Source organism: Lygodium microphyllum, chromosome 20, assembly GCF_053477565.2.
Source record: "Lygodium microphyllum isolate KBCC chromosome 20, Lygodium_microphyllum_v1.1.10, whole genome shotgun sequence".
NCBI classification, from domain to species: domain Eukaryota; kingdom Viridiplantae; phylum Streptophyta; class Polypodiopsida; order Schizaeales; family Lygodiaceae; genus Lygodium; species Lygodium microphyllum.
Genome location: NC_141154.1, coordinates 10,277,878 through 10,293,897, shown reverse-complemented (window position 1 = coordinate 10,293,897; position 16,020 = coordinate 10,277,878).

Sequence of the window (16,020 nt, the reverse complement as noted above, 5' to 3'; positions counted from 1 at the left end):
CTTGCATACCCATTGGAGAAGCTATTGGAGAGGGCATTACAGATGAATTGTCGGATGCACATTTGTTTAACTTGTCTAGCGAACAAGATTTGTTTAGAGATGACTTGATGCCATATTGGGCAGAGGACAAAGTTGAAGTGCTTGACACAAATTGCTTGAAAGACCCACCGAAAAAGCCCAACTTAGGTGACTCAATCTTAAAGTCCAACCCTATCAGTTGATAGGAGGCCATCTCTACAGGCTAGGGCAAGATGGGTTGTTGCGAAGATGTGTGTGTGAGCATGAAATGCATAATGTACCTGCAAAGGCACATGGGGAAATTGGAGGAGGACATTGTATCAGAGATGCGATAGTGCTACAATCTCAATTGTGGTGGCCTACTCTTTTTCGAGATGCAACATGATTTGTAAAGCACTGTGACGAGTACCAACTGACCAAGATACCTATTTGCAATGATAAAATGGAGTTAAGCCCAATTATTGCAAGAGAACCATTCAAGAAGTGGGGGATTGACTTCATTGGGCCTATTAGTCATGTAGCACAGTACTCGTAGGCCAATTACATCGTTGTTGCCACCCGACTATCTCAAGAAATGGGCAGAAGCATGAGCCATAAGGAAAAAAGATGCTAGGACCAAAGCTACGTTCCTATGGAAGCAAGTCATCTCACAATTCAACTACCCCATTGAACTGGTTAGTGATCAGGGCACACACTTCATCAATGAAGTGATCCCTCATCTCTTGTCCACCTTTCTAATCATCCATCGAAAATCCTCACTGTACTATCCTTAAGCGAATGGCCAGGCTAAGTCCACAAACAAGATTCTAGTAAATGTCCTGACCAAAGTAGTCTTTGCTTCGTGCAATGAATGGGATAACAAACTAATAGCAACATTGTGGGCCTATCGGACAGCTTATAAAACGGTTGTAGGATAGACTCCCTTCAAGTTGACCTACGGAATTGAAGAAATTCTACTCGTAGAGTACTTTGTTCCAAGCTTAAGAATAGCTCTTCAAGAGAGATGGGATAGAAGGGAGACATGGATAGAGCACCTAATCAAGCTAGAATGCTTAATCAGAGACTTGCCTTCTATCCACCCATGCACTGATATGCGAGAAGGCATGACGGAAGAGTTGGTTTGACAAGCACGTCGAGAAACAATATTTCGAATAGGGAGACTCAGTACTGTTGTACTCAATCAAAGGTCATAAATAGAAGATAAAGTTTAGAGGACTAGGACCTTTTAGAGTTCGCACCATCAGCCTATTGAGATGGCAAGCTCAATACGTGCGGACATTGATGATGGACCGCCTGGCTAGATGGGTCTGCACGTCTATACTTAGCACATTGTGGTCATTATGATACTCACATGGCAATTGACTTATCACTTATTATATTTAGTTTCTTATACCTACCTACAATTGGCAAAGATATAGCGCCAGTCAATTAGTGTAGTTTGTTATGCACAGTTTGACTTAGTTGGCCACTTTTCTTTATGTTGTATCTTATCTATACTTTGTATACATTGTATAGTGGGTGGAAGAAGAGTAAGAAATCAGCAAGAAAATATTTTGGCCTCCATTTTTCTTGTGTTCTTGAGTGAGCTTCCTCTTGTGTATACAGTGTGTGTTTGGCACAGTAGCTCAAGCAAGTCCCCCCCACCACGCTATTCTTGACATGGTATCAAAGCCGCGCCACTGAGAGACGCTGATTTTGAAGGCTGAAGTGAAGGAAAAGAAGCAAGGTTTGAGCAAGCAAGCAATGGGTAAGGAGCTCTTTCATTCTTTCACTCTTTCTCTTAGATAGTGCCTATGGAGGCACCGAAAGCAAAATAGAGTGAAAAACTCAGATTGCTGTGAGATTTGGTGTGTGAATAGAGCATTTGAGGTCATTTCAGGCCCCGTTTTAGAGCCGCAAGGTTGACGATAAGAGTTTCAAGGTACACTATGATTTTGGATGTATTGACTAAACATGGGTGCATATGTTACAAATTTCAAATCTGTAATTTTTGAGGTGTTTGCCAGGAAGAAAACATAAGGTTTATCTACAAAAAGATTGTGCACAGATTATATGTATTATTGAGCAATCAGTGAAAAAGGTTTATTGGTGTATTGCTATGCACTTGTTGTGAAAGGTTGCAGAAGACTAGCTTGTTGTGTTGTATCCTTTTTTGTGATAATGGCAGAGAACAGTGGAAATCCCATTATTGTGAAGCTCTACAAGAACAACTACCCTTCATGGAAGTGTGATGAACTTCCTCATTGGAAAGGGCTTTTATGAGTTTGTTTAAGGTGAAGAAAAGGAGCCAGAGCTGGATATCCCTCCGACTGTAAATGAATTAAAGGCATGGAAAGAATGGAATACAAAAGACAAAAAGGTGATATACTGGCTATCTACAGTCATTGATAATACTATGTTGGGATATATCAGGAATGCAGAAACCTCACATGTAGCTTATACAAATTTTGAGAACATGTTTTCAGTAAATACTAAGGCACGAAAGATTAAACTTAAGAAAGAGTTGAATACCTTGAAGAAAGGCAAAATGTCTATCAATGAGTATGTTTTGAAGGTGAGCAGCATTGCAGATGTTTTAGCAGTGATTGATGCAATGCTTGGTGATGATGATTTGGTTTCATCCACTTTGAGTGGCCTTAATAATGAGAAGGCATAGAAATCATTTGTTACTTCAGTATACGTACGGAAGCCATTTTGAGATTTTGATGAGTTGATATCTCTCATGATTACTAAAGAGATCAATATGCAGGGTGACCCATTTGAAAGAAATGGTGAATAGGTCTAAGCATTTTACTTAAGTTCAGGAAGGAGACGTGATAGATCCTCTTCAAGAGGTCATGGTATGGGACGTGCTGGCAATAATCAGCAAAACAAGTTCAATCAGCAATTTGGTGAAATGTAGATTTCAGGAGACCGAGGAAACTTTAGAGGCAGGAGGAGCTCTAGAGGAAGAGGTGGATGGCAGAACAGAGGTTCCGGAAATTCCATTATTGTTTTTCATTATTCTGGCAAATTAGAGCATATTGTTTCCCATTGTTATGCTAAGAAGGAAGATATACACAATGGTAAATTGTAGTAAGGAAACTATGCATCATCTTCATGACAGAATGAAGACAAAAATGAGTATTTGTTTGTTATGCAGCATATGATGAATGTAGTTACAGAAAAAGGGACACATGATGATCTATGGTATGTGAATTTAGGTGCATCTAATCATATGGCTAGTAATGTTAAATGGTTTGTAGAGATGAAGGACTTTCAAAATCCAAGTTATGTGTAGACGGGTGATGATTTATGCCACCCAATTTCACACATTGGAAAGGTTTCCTCGTCCTTGCATAATAGCCAAAGAAAGAGTTTGACAGATGTGTTATATGTGCCTTCAATCACAAAGAATCTAGTGTCTATTGGCCAAATGGTAGAGCAAGGGTTGCAGGTCCGATTCAATGCAAAAGGTTGTTTTGTGGAAGAATTTAATGATAAGTGGAGGTTGGTCGCAAAAGGAAGTAGAGTTGGCCACATGTTCACTTTAGATGTTGGAATTTCTACAATGAATGCTGCTATGTATGCTAAAGAAAAAGGAGTGGTTGTAGACATTGAAATATGGCATAAATGTATTGGACATGAAAATGTACAAATGCTAAAAATAATGCAATCCAAAGGATTGGTTGTAGGGTTGCCTTACTTTAGAGTTGTAAAATTTCATAAAGTCTATGAAGCATGCTAGTTTCATGGTAAGCATGCAAGATAACCCTTCTTGCATGATAGAGAAGTGAGCAGAAATATACTTGATGTAGTGCATGTAGATGTTTGGGGCCCTACACAGAATGTATCTCTTGGTGGTAGCAAATACTTTGTCACATTTATTGATGATTGTTCAAGGAAGCTATGGGTATATTTCATGAAGGAAAAGAGTGATGTATTTGAGCACTTCAATTCTTTCAAGGCAGCTATTGAAATAGAAACATGCTTGAAAGTGAAGTGCTTGAGATTAGATGGAGGGGGAGAGCATCTCTCTAATGAGTTTAGTGACTTCTTGAGGACTCATGGGATAAAGAGGAAATTTACTTAGAGGTATACCCACAACAAAATGGGTTGCAAAAAGAAAAAATAGGCATATTGTAGAAGTTGCATGAGCATTAATGGCAGAAAAGAATATGCCCAAACATATTTGGTCTGAAGTTGTCCATACTGTGTCTATATTATGAACATAACTCCCACAACTGCAGTTCATGGGATGACTCCCGAAGAATGCTTTACTCGCAAGAAGCCGGATGTATCACCCTTGAAGGTATTTGGCTGTGTTGCATACGTTCATGTGCTAGATGAGCTATAGAAGAAGCTTGATCCAAAGGCTAAAAAATGTATTTTTATTGGATACTCTTTAGAGCAAAAAGGGCATCGTTGTTACAACCCTGTCACACAGGTGAGTTTAGAGTGAAGGGATGTTATTTTTTCTGAGATGAGCAGTTGGTATGCACCTGCTAGATGATGATAATGATCATGATATCTATGTGCAGAAAGAAAAGCAAGAATCATAGAGTCTTAGTGGACCAAAAACATCATCTAGTACTACATCTACAATGAGCCCTTGCTCGGGTAGACTCAGGAGTAGCCCCACATCTTCAGGTGGATCTATAAGTGTTGTAGACAAAGACAAAGGAAACCTTGGACATTTCTGGAGAGATTGTCCAAAGCTTAGTGGAAACCATCGCCAAGGCCAATTTTGAGGTCAAGGCAAAGCTGCCCAACACGGTGGTCAAGTAGCTATGGCAAGAGGAAGAATTCCAAATATTACCCTTAAAGAGATTAATAAGGAGGAATATCTTGTATAGAAGAATATATTGAAAAAGAAATTGTTTATGTTGCATTCCACAAGAAGGGTCCAAATTTTCAATATTTGATAATACAGACACCAGCTAGTCCCCGAGGTAAATCATTTAAAGTTTTGATTGATTATGGAAGTACACACTCATTTATTTCACCTAAGTGTGCTAAGACTTTAGGAATAGATACAATAAATGCATCAAAACTACTTGTGGAATTAGCAAATGGAAAGGAAGTACTCTCTACACAGCAAATTGCAAAGGTAGAGTTTAATCTAGGAGGAAACCTTTCAAGTATGAGATTCAGAGTAATGAACTTTGGAGCTTATGAATGTTTACTAGGAATGAATTGGCTGATTCCCAATGACGCTCATATCCATTGTGGAAAAGGTCATGTCACATTTCAGGATTTGAATGGTGAAATAGCAACTACATAAGGTGAAACAAGGAAACCTAAAGTTCAATCAACAAAAGCTTCTCAAATTGTGAAAGGCACCAAGAAAGGATTACGTATTTACTTGATCAAGCTTAACAAGATAAATCAAGATGGTCAAACAGAAGAAGAACCATCTTGATTAAAAGAGTACGCCAACATATTTCCTGAAGAGCTAACTGAGTTACCTTTGAAAAGAGAAGTCGATCATGAGTTCCAAGAGCCACTCCAGTGGGCAAAAAGACCTTACAAAATGTGTATTTTTTAAGCTATCAAACTAAAAGAGAAACTCAAACAACTACTAGAACAAGGGTATATTTGGCCAACTAGCTCACCATGGGGGGGCCCAGTATTGTTCCAAAAGAAGAAATATGAAACTCTCCATCTTTGTATCGACTATCAAGGGCTAAACCAAGTAAGAATGAAGAATAAGTATTTAATCCCTCTTCTTGATCATCTACAAGGAGCAAGGATCTTTCTAAGATCTATCTTTGAACATGATATTATCATATTAGATTCAAGAATGAAGATGTTTCTAAAACTGCCTTCAACACAAGATACAATCATTTTGAGTTCATTGTGATGCCATTTGGGTTGACAAATGCCCCAGCTACCTTCAAGAGGCTAATGCAAGACATTTTTAGACCTCATCTCAAAGATTTTTTTATTGTATTCTTTGATGATGTCCTAACTTATTCTAAGGAGGAAGAAGATCATGAACCACATCTTTGCATTGTCATGGAGACAATGAGAACACACAAGTTGTATGCCAAGAAGAAGAAGTGTTCCTTCTTCAAAAGGAAGATTGAATACTTGGGATTCATAGTGTCTACTGAAGGTATATGAGTAGATCCTGCCAAGGTCAAAGATGTTCAAGATTAGCCACCCCCAACCACTATCAAGGAAGTGAGAAGTTTTCTAGAACTAACAGGATGGTATAGAATATTCATTAGAAACTATGCCCCAGTTGCAGCACCTCTTACAAACCTACTCAAAAAGCAAGTTGCATTATCTAGATGCTAATTGAATAATCTAGCTTTGAGCAACTAAAGCATAGTTTGATAACTACTCCTATCTTAATGCAGTCGAATGCATACTAATCTAGGAAGGTCATCGTGTAGCTCTCTTTGAGAAAATTGAAAGCCCATAAAAAGAGATATGCTACTCATGATCTGGAGTTGTTAGCTATGATTCCCGCTCTCAAATTATGGAGACATTACTTGCTTGGAAATAATTTCTCCTTAGTCACAAATCATAAAAGTCTTAAGTGAATTTTTACTCAACCTGATCTTAATATGAGGCAACGATGGTAGATCAAAATTCTACATGAGTATGACTTTGAAATTAAGTTAAGACATGGTAAAGAAAATGTAGTAGCAGATGCCCTTAGTCGTATATCCTTCCTGTCAAGATTGTGGGAGAGAAGGAAGGAGTCTCGCTTGAAGCTTTCTTGCTTGCACAATGAGGGAAGACACACAAGGGTGGAGGCTGAAAATAGTTTCCCTCTTCTTAGTTGTGTAAGCCAAAAGAACTCAAGTACAAAGAAATAGAAGAACCCTAGATATGGGTCTCAAACTAAACTCAACTAACTAAGGTGGCATACTAACTGAGCCACGAACTAGAGTAGATAAGGATAGCTATCATGTAGCTATTATTCATGGGCGGTGTACCAACCACATCTGCAACTGACAAGTCGGTGACATAAATACACAACGGTCACCCTGGCGTATCACGAGTGGAGCTCGATATCTCAACACTCCCCCTCGAGCTCAATCCCAATTCCTGCACACCAAGTAGGTCTCTGAACTTGCGCAGCTTCTTTGCGCCCAATGCCTTCGTGAATATGTCAGCTACCTGATCCTCTGTGCTGACATAAACTAGATCAATAAGACCTAGTAAAACCCTCTCTCGCACATAGTGATAATGCACCTCAATGTGCTTTGTTCTAGCATGATAGACTGGGTTATTTGCCAAGTGTATACTACTCATGTTGTCACAATAAATGACAACTGGTCCATCTGTAGACTGATGCATATCATAAAGTAGCTTATGCAACCAAGCTACCTCACATGCAGCCATTGTTGCACCCCTGTACTCAGCCTCTGTGCTTGACAAGGCAACTGTAGGCTGTTTCTTGCTGCTCCAAGTGACTGCAGCACTCCCAAAAGAGAACACATATCCACTGGTAGATCGTCTATCAGAAATACTACCAGCACAATCAGCATCAGTGTATCCATGCAACTGTATCTAAACCCCAGTCTCATAAAATAGTCCATACTGCAATGTGGACTTCACATACCTGAGTATGCGTCTAGCCGCATCCAAATGTGGTTTCCTTGGAGCCTGCATAAACTGACTTACCAATTCAACAGCATAGCTCAAATCTGGCCTGGTAATAGTCATATAAATCAAACTTCCTACTATGCGTCTGTACATAGTAGGGTCGTCTAGAAGCTCACCTGCATCTTTGCTCAGCTTCACATTCTGCTCCAAAGGAACTGAAATAGGCTTACAGCCTGTCATCCCATATTTGGACAGCATGTCCAATCCATACTGCCTCTGCAAGAGCTGAATCCCACTTGGTGATCTAATCACCTCAATGCCCAAGAAATAACGCAGCTCTCCCAAATCCTTCATCTCAAACTTCTGCTTCAATAGCATTTTCACATGAAGGATATCTTCATTACTGTCACCTGTCATAATCAAATCATCAACATAAATGACAAGTAGCATAATACCTTTCTCTGTTTTTCTCACATAAAGTGAGAAATCTGCCTTGGAAATCTGAAAGCCAATAGTAACAAGATACTGTCCTATCTTGTCAGACCATGCTCTAGGTGCTTGCTTCAAGCCATACAAGGCTTTCTTCAACCTGCAAACAAACTCAGGATGAACAGCATGCACATAACCTGGTGGCTGCTCCATATAGACCTCTTCTTGCAAATCACCATGCAAGAAGGCATTCTTTACATCCATTTGATGTAAAGACCATCCCTTTGATGCAGCCATAGCAATGACTACTCTTACCGTTGCCATCCTTGCAACTGGACTGAATGTTTCTTCATAGTCAATGCCATATGTTTGTGCATACCCCTTGACTACTAATCTTGCCTCGTATTTGTTCACAGAACCATCTGCATTGTGCTTCACCTTATAAATCCACTTACAGCCAATTGCATTCTTACCTTTAGGCAAAGGTACTAACTCCCATGTAGCATTTGCTTCCAAGGCATCCATTTCTTCATCCATGGCTTTCTCCATTTTTCTTTTCCCATGGCTTGCTCAAAAGATGTGGGTTCTGGTTCCTGTATCACTTTGACCATATATGCATAGTGAATGGCTGTAAATCCATCATATTTCAGCCTATCCACAGGATACCTAGCTCTCCTAGACCTGCGCAAAGTAGGTTCACTCCCAGGTGCTCTCAAAACATCCCTAGTCTTCCTTACTCCAGGTGTAACAATAGAAGGAATACCCAACTCATCATCAATGCTCTGTTCTGAGCCACTGGATTCACCATCCACATAAGAGTGACCTGCATTCACATCAAACATGGGCTGATCAACCTTCTCTTTTTCTTTTCGTGATACCTGCATACCACTATCTGCATTGCTTTGAGAAGATTCTCCTGATCTCAATCTGCCTGTCCATGGCAAAGAATGTGAACCACTGCTAGAGGACGCTCCAGGTCCACTAATATTTTGTGACTGCTGCTGTGAATTCTGTGCAGCATTACCATTTTGTGCATCTACATCATCAATCACATTTACTGGTTTATACCAGCTACTCATCTCATAAAAAACAACATCTCTGCTCACTGTAAACTTACGAGTAGAAGGGTTATAGCATCTATACCCTTTTTGCTGCAGAGAGTAACCAATAAAGATGCACTTCTCAGCTTTTGGATCCAGCTTGGATCTCAGCTCATCTGGCACATGTACATAGGCAATGCAACCAAAAATTTTCAAATGAGAAATATCTGGTTTCCTACCAGTATACCTCTCCTCTGGAGTCATTCCATGTATTGCTGCAGTGGGAGTCCTGTTCATTATGTAGACTGCTGTAGCAACTGCTTCAGCCCAATAAAAATCTGGCAAGTCTTTTTCATTGAGCATGGCACGAGATACCTCTCCAATATGCCTATTTTTTCTTTCTGCAATTCCATTTTGTTGTGGGGTATGACTGCATGAATATTGCTGCTTTATGCCATGCTCCTGTAGGAACCTTGCAAACTCATTTGAGAGGTACTCTCCCCCTCCATCTGACCTTAGGCATTTTATCTGCAAGCCTGTTTCTTTTTCAACCATAGCTTTAAGAGTTTTGAAATGCCCAAAAACTTCACTTTTCTTTTTCATAAAATACACCCAAACTTTTCTGCTATAGTCATCAATAAAACTGACAAAATAATGACAGCCTCCAAGAGATGCAGCTTTATTGTCCACACATCAGAGTGGATTAATTCCAATGGCTTCTTACTCTCTTGAACATGTCTAGGAAATGGTTTCCTTGCCTGTTTTCCAAACTGACAGGCTTCACATACCTTATGCATTTCTGCAACCTTGAATTTTGGCAATCCTGCAACAATATTTTGGGCCTGCATTGATTTAAGTCGCTGTACATTAACATGACCAATGCGTTTATGCCAGATATCAATATCTGCAACTACACCGGTCCCATGTGCAAACATTGCTGCACTCAATTCAGACATGTCTGCATCCAATGTAAACATTCTGCCCTTCTTCTTTCCTTTTGCTATCAAGCGACCTTTATTTTTCATATCCTCAACAAAGCATCCATTTGACCGACAGAAACCAGATTCTTGGTGATATTCGGGACATGAAATACATCGGATAGGTATTTCTTTTTCCCATCCTGCATAGACAATGGAATTTTTCCAATCTGCACAATAGGATGTGCAGTATCATCACCAGTCTCCACAAATCCTGGTTTTTCCATTTTCCTTGCATCCTCCATCCATTCTGCATGACCTGTCATGTGGTTTGATGCACCTGAGTCAACATACCATACATCATTGCTTTCTTCTGCACTTGTCACAGAATTGTTCATGTGCTGCACCATGAACAAATGCTCATTTCTGTCATCACCCTGCCTACTAGAGGATGCATAATTTCCTTGTTGCAGTTTTCCATTCATGATGTCATTCTGCTTTTTATAGCAGTCTTTAGCCATATGACCCATTTTACCACAATAGTAGCATTCAACATTACTGTTTGCATTTTGACCTCTTTGCCATCCACCACGACCTCTTTGGCTCCCCTTGCCTCTAGAGTTACCACATCCTCCTCCATAGGACTGGTTTTCTTGAGTTTGCTGCATATTCTGATTTCTGCCACGGCCTCCAAATCGGCCTCCTCTACCTCTGCCTCTACCTCTTCCAGCATTTGAGTAGAAGACAGCTTCTTTTGAAGTTCCTCCTGAAGAAGATGTACCACCATTTCTTTGCTCCTCAGAAATTAGAAGAGCAATCAGCTCCTCAAAATCAGGAAATCTTTCACGAACTGAAATGGATGTCCGAAACTGTGCATAATCCTTTCCTAGACCATTCAAGGTCACAGAAACTAAATCATCATCTTCCACTGGCGACCCGATGGAAGCAAGTGCATCTGCAATCTTCTTTACTTTCATGTGGTAGTCATTGATGCTCATATTTTCTCTTTGCACATTGTGGAACTCTTGCTTGAGCTGCATTTTCCTGGCTTGCGTATTTGTGCTATACATTTTTGACAAAGTATCCCATGCCTCCTTTGGCGTACTTGCATCCTGAATATGCACAATCATAGAGTCTGAAATGCTGATAGACAGCCAGTACATAACTTTTCTGGCTCTCTCATGCCATGTTTTAAATGCCTGCATTTGCTGTTGATTGGGAACATCAGGAAGAACTGGTTCTTCTTCATTTTCTGCAACAAATTCCCAATATCCTTTTCCCATAAGGAAATTCGTCATTCTAAACTTCCATGCTTGGAAGTTGTTCTTGTCAAGATTTTCAGTGACAATCTGTGAAAGAGAATCAGATGCCATTACAGAACACTGCAAAAAATTCTGTCACTGCAAAAAACACAGCTTCACCCTCACAAGGGAAAATCTGCAAAACTGGCGAAAGTGGTATTTGACCACACAGTCACTTCCTAGTGACGATTTTGCATCAACAGGCAACAGGGATGATTCTGTAACTCCCAATGTCTCTGCGCACAAGCATACGATGCAATTTCTACAGTAACTTTTCACCGACCTGTAGAACAGTGGCTGCACAGCATAAAATTGGGCCTTTTTCTGAGTGCGTGCAGAAAACTTCCGCCTCCAAAACAGGCCCCGAAATGGCCTCAAATCAAAAAACAAGCATATACTGCCCTCTTGCTTCACCGCGAAGGGCGTCTCAACCTGAGACAATGCACTCCTGCACTTTCCGACTGTGCTACTTGTAGAGATCTGCTTCCAAAATAGAAAATGAAAGCAACACTGCTCCTCTTACCAGAACACCGCGAGCTTGGCTTGCTTTCTTGAGCTCCTTACCACGAACAAGGCTCTGATACCATGTCAAGATTGTGGGAGAGAAGGAAGGAGTCTCGCTTGAAGCTTTCTTGCTTGCACAATGAGGGAAGACACACAAGGGTGGAGGCTGAAAACAGTTTTCCTCTTCTTAGTTGTGTAAGCCAAAAGAACTCAAGTACAAAGAAATAGAAGAACCCTATATATGGGCCTCAAACCAAACTCAACTAACTAAGGTGGCATACTAACTGAGCCACGAACTAGAGTAGATAAGGATAGCTATCATGTAGCTATTATTCATGGGCGGTGTACCAACCGCATCTGCAACTGACAAGTCGGTGACATAAATACACAACAGTCACCCTGGCGTATCACGAGTGGAGCTCAATATCTCAACACTTCCTTAATGCTCTTATCATTTAAGAACCATCTAGGGTAGAAAATTTGGCTACATTGGTATCAATGCCAACTAATCCTATCATTGAGTTGACTAAGGATGAAGCAAATAAGGACCCATACTATCAACAATTATTTTGAGAAGTTCAGATTAAGGAACAAGATCTGAAACTTAAGACTAAGTATCAAGAATTCTCTATAGATGAAGTGAAAGGACTTATTTATTTCAGAATGAGACTATGCATTCCCTCAATTCAGACTCTTAAGAGGAGGATACTTTGGGAGGCACATGACTCTCCTTTTTTAGGATACCCTCGGGTATGCAAAAACTCTTAACGCTATTAAGAAAAGCTATTATTGGCAAAGACTCAAGGGTGATGTACTTAACTATGTCACTGAATGTCTAAATGGCCAAAGGGTAAAATCTGAGCATGCCAAGTTACCAAGAAAACTCTAGCCACCTAACATTTCCCAAATGAAATGGGAGTTTATTAGCATGGACTTTGTAGTTGGGTTATCTTTCGTGCAAGGAGGACATAACTCAATAATGATAATAGTAGACATGCTAACAAAGGTTTCTCATCTTATTCTAACAAAAACCAATTACAAAGCTTCAGATATTACAAGAATTTTTGTAAAATAGATTTTTAGGTTACATGGGTTACCTAAAAGAATCATCAATGATCTTGATTCTCTTTTCACATCACATTTCTAGAAGAGTTTTTTTGAAGCTATCGAACCCAACTTTGTTTCAGCATTGCTTATCATCCACAAAATGGGCATAAAAAATGAGTTAATCAATTATTTGAGGATAGTATGCATGCATATTGCAGAGCAAGGAACCTAAAAGGTGGATTCAGTATCTACCCTTAGTGGAATTTGCTTATAATGTCTCCTATCATCAAAGTGTTCAAGAGATGGATGATCAAATCAAGATGATTAGACAACATATTCAAGCTACCAAAGGACCGACAAAAGGCGTATGATAATCTAAAAAGGCAAGAATGAATCTTCAAAGAAGAAGACATGGACTTCGTTTGTGTCCATCCAAAGAAGAGTTATTTATATTTTTGAGAATTTAAGAAGCTAAGTCCAAGATATTGTGGACCTTACAAGGTTCTCAAGTGCTTAGGACAAGCGCTTACAAGATAAAACTCACTTAGAATTTAAAAATCCACAATGTATTTCATGTTAGCTTATTGAAAGCATACATAGCTAACCCTAACCATATCGTTGATGATCAACAACTTGTAATACCTAGCCAAGGAGTCCTTGAGCTACAACCTGACAAAGTAATTAACAAAATGGAGAGAAAATTGAGGATAGAACCCTTAGAGAATACCTTGTTCACTGGAAGGATTATCCTAAAGAAGATGCTTACCTTAGAGAGAGAGAGAGAGAGAGAGAGAGGAGTTACCCCGAGAGGCTACAAGGAAGAGAGTTAGCTCAACCCCCTTGTTCACGGTCTCTAACTAAGACATCTTCTCTCGTGCTCTCCCATCTTGAATTCATTCTACCCTCTTTATGTATTGAACCCACTCATAGATGATGGCTCCAAAGAACGAGGTGGAAAGACAATGAGAACAACCGCAACCGGTCAAAGAATGGGCATATTTCCTGAGATATAAGAGTGCCCAAGGTTACTAGAGCTTCTGCTCTACCAACGGAACATCGAGTGTGGTGAATACAATTGTGAGAAAAGATGAAAATTTCAATGTCGTCATGCCAAACCAAGTTATTCACATTTCAAAAATAGGTTATTATTTTTATATCGCCACATAAAATAACAAGGTTTATGCTAAAGTTTTACAAAAAAGTTAGCTTTTGCATCAAATGGCAAGAGCTACATGTTAGACTGCATGGACAACATCCGTATAAGAATTAAGTACATAAAATATTAGCTTTCATATTTTACACTTACACAAATTGACAATTTCATCTAGAAAGTGTAATAATACATGCATAAATGACTAAGTGCTATGATTTGTAGTTAGATTAATTGAGATTATAAATTGTAGAATCATGATAGAAATAGTTGCAATAGGTTATTGCACATATGACTTTATGCATACTCGAGATTAGTAAATAAACTTGATATAATTATTGTCAAATGCGACAAGTGTTGATTAACGTTTAAAAAGTAAAACTCTATTTAAAGGTCCTATAAGTCATCTCACTACGTTATTATTGCAATATATTTTTTAAAATAATTTTGCTTATGTTGGGTAAGATAGCCCTAAATGGAAAATTCATACCTTGCTTAACAAGTTGAAATAAATTTACTAAACACTTCTTGTTGGGGACGAGAATCCTCATTAGATTGTAAGTTTACCTTAGGCTAAGGTCTACCTTGGCTATGTGAAGGTGTGAGCTGCACGATGATATGATTATCATTGCATCATTGACATATGTTTGAAATGATTATTTGTGTTTGCTAGAAACTATATCTCTAATTAAAAACATCAGCAAATAGAATAAAAGGAAAAGATGACACTAGGCTATCCCCAAGCTAGCTAGGAGACCCTACTCCAAGGGGGTCATGGTTATCACTTTGAGAGACTTAGATTGGCTCAGTGTAGTGAAAGGTCTGTCCAAAGAAAAATCCTCAGGCAGTAGGAGATGTGGGTGCTAGGAGGGGCTCTAGATATAAATTTTGCATTATTCCTAGAATTTGACGAGCCCCTTCGTGTCCCAAGATGGGATCCTCGAACTCTAGATACTAGTTATAAGGGTGGAATCTTCGTGGGCACAATACCATTGTGGAAATATGTATATCTTCCATAGGTTCGAAAAGATGGAAATTGTAATAAGCTTCCATTACAATAAAGAAAATTGTTTTACTCCAGGGTTGTTTGAATTGTATGCATGTCTATGAGATAAATTACATGAAGGAATTTATGATTTAATGGACTAATCAAAGAAGTTGTTGTATATGTTCCAATAAATTTGTTGTAGGTAGTTAAAAAACTAAAAATGATTTCGCCATCAAAGGAAAGTGGGTGGGTATAGCCCACGCGATGGGTCTGTCCAAAGATAGTGTGGTCTCGGTTAGCTGGGAGCTTTTCTAAATCAGTGATAGAAATAGCAAGACGATAAATTGATCAACTTGTCACTAGGTAGAACCGACTTACATTGTTTTAGGGGGCCAAAATGGGATTTTTCCTTACGGGTAGGAGGGTTGACGTACTGCACTCCCCTGTGTCTCCCATTCTCTTTGAACCAAGTGCAATGGAAAGTCTGGTTCAGTTTGAGTAATCCTGTAAGAAGTGGAAACTTAAAATTACTAACGCTAGCTAGATGTTAGGAGATCCGTCTAATTTTAGGAACCCAAAAATTCTAGTCAATTCTAGTGGGTTTGCTCAAAACTCTTCCATTTCAATGTAGACTTAGTAGGGCCTAAGCGACAAACCCCATAATACTCCAAGGGAGCACCAGGTGGCATCATTTTGGAAAACCTATTGATGGACTACTAAAAGGTGCGCCATGGATTGAGACCGAACACCTCACATTAAGCTTCAATTATGTCTAGTTTCTGACCTTTTTACCAAGTTACCTTCAAAATAGCATGTAACTTAATGAGAATATATCATTTTAGCTATGGTTTTGATAAATTCCTTCGGGATTGTAGTCTAAGCTCCAATATTAGCCTCTATTTCATGTAGACAATGTGTAAGTAACTGCCATGTGTCCTTGTACCTACTATTGAGTTGGATTTTTTGAATGAAAATAGGAGAAATGGATGGGGCAAATATAAAATTCAAATGGACTAAGAGCATAATCTCTAATACCATTTCTAATGAAGGAAATCAGGGAAGAGAGAGAAGAGTGCATAAGAGA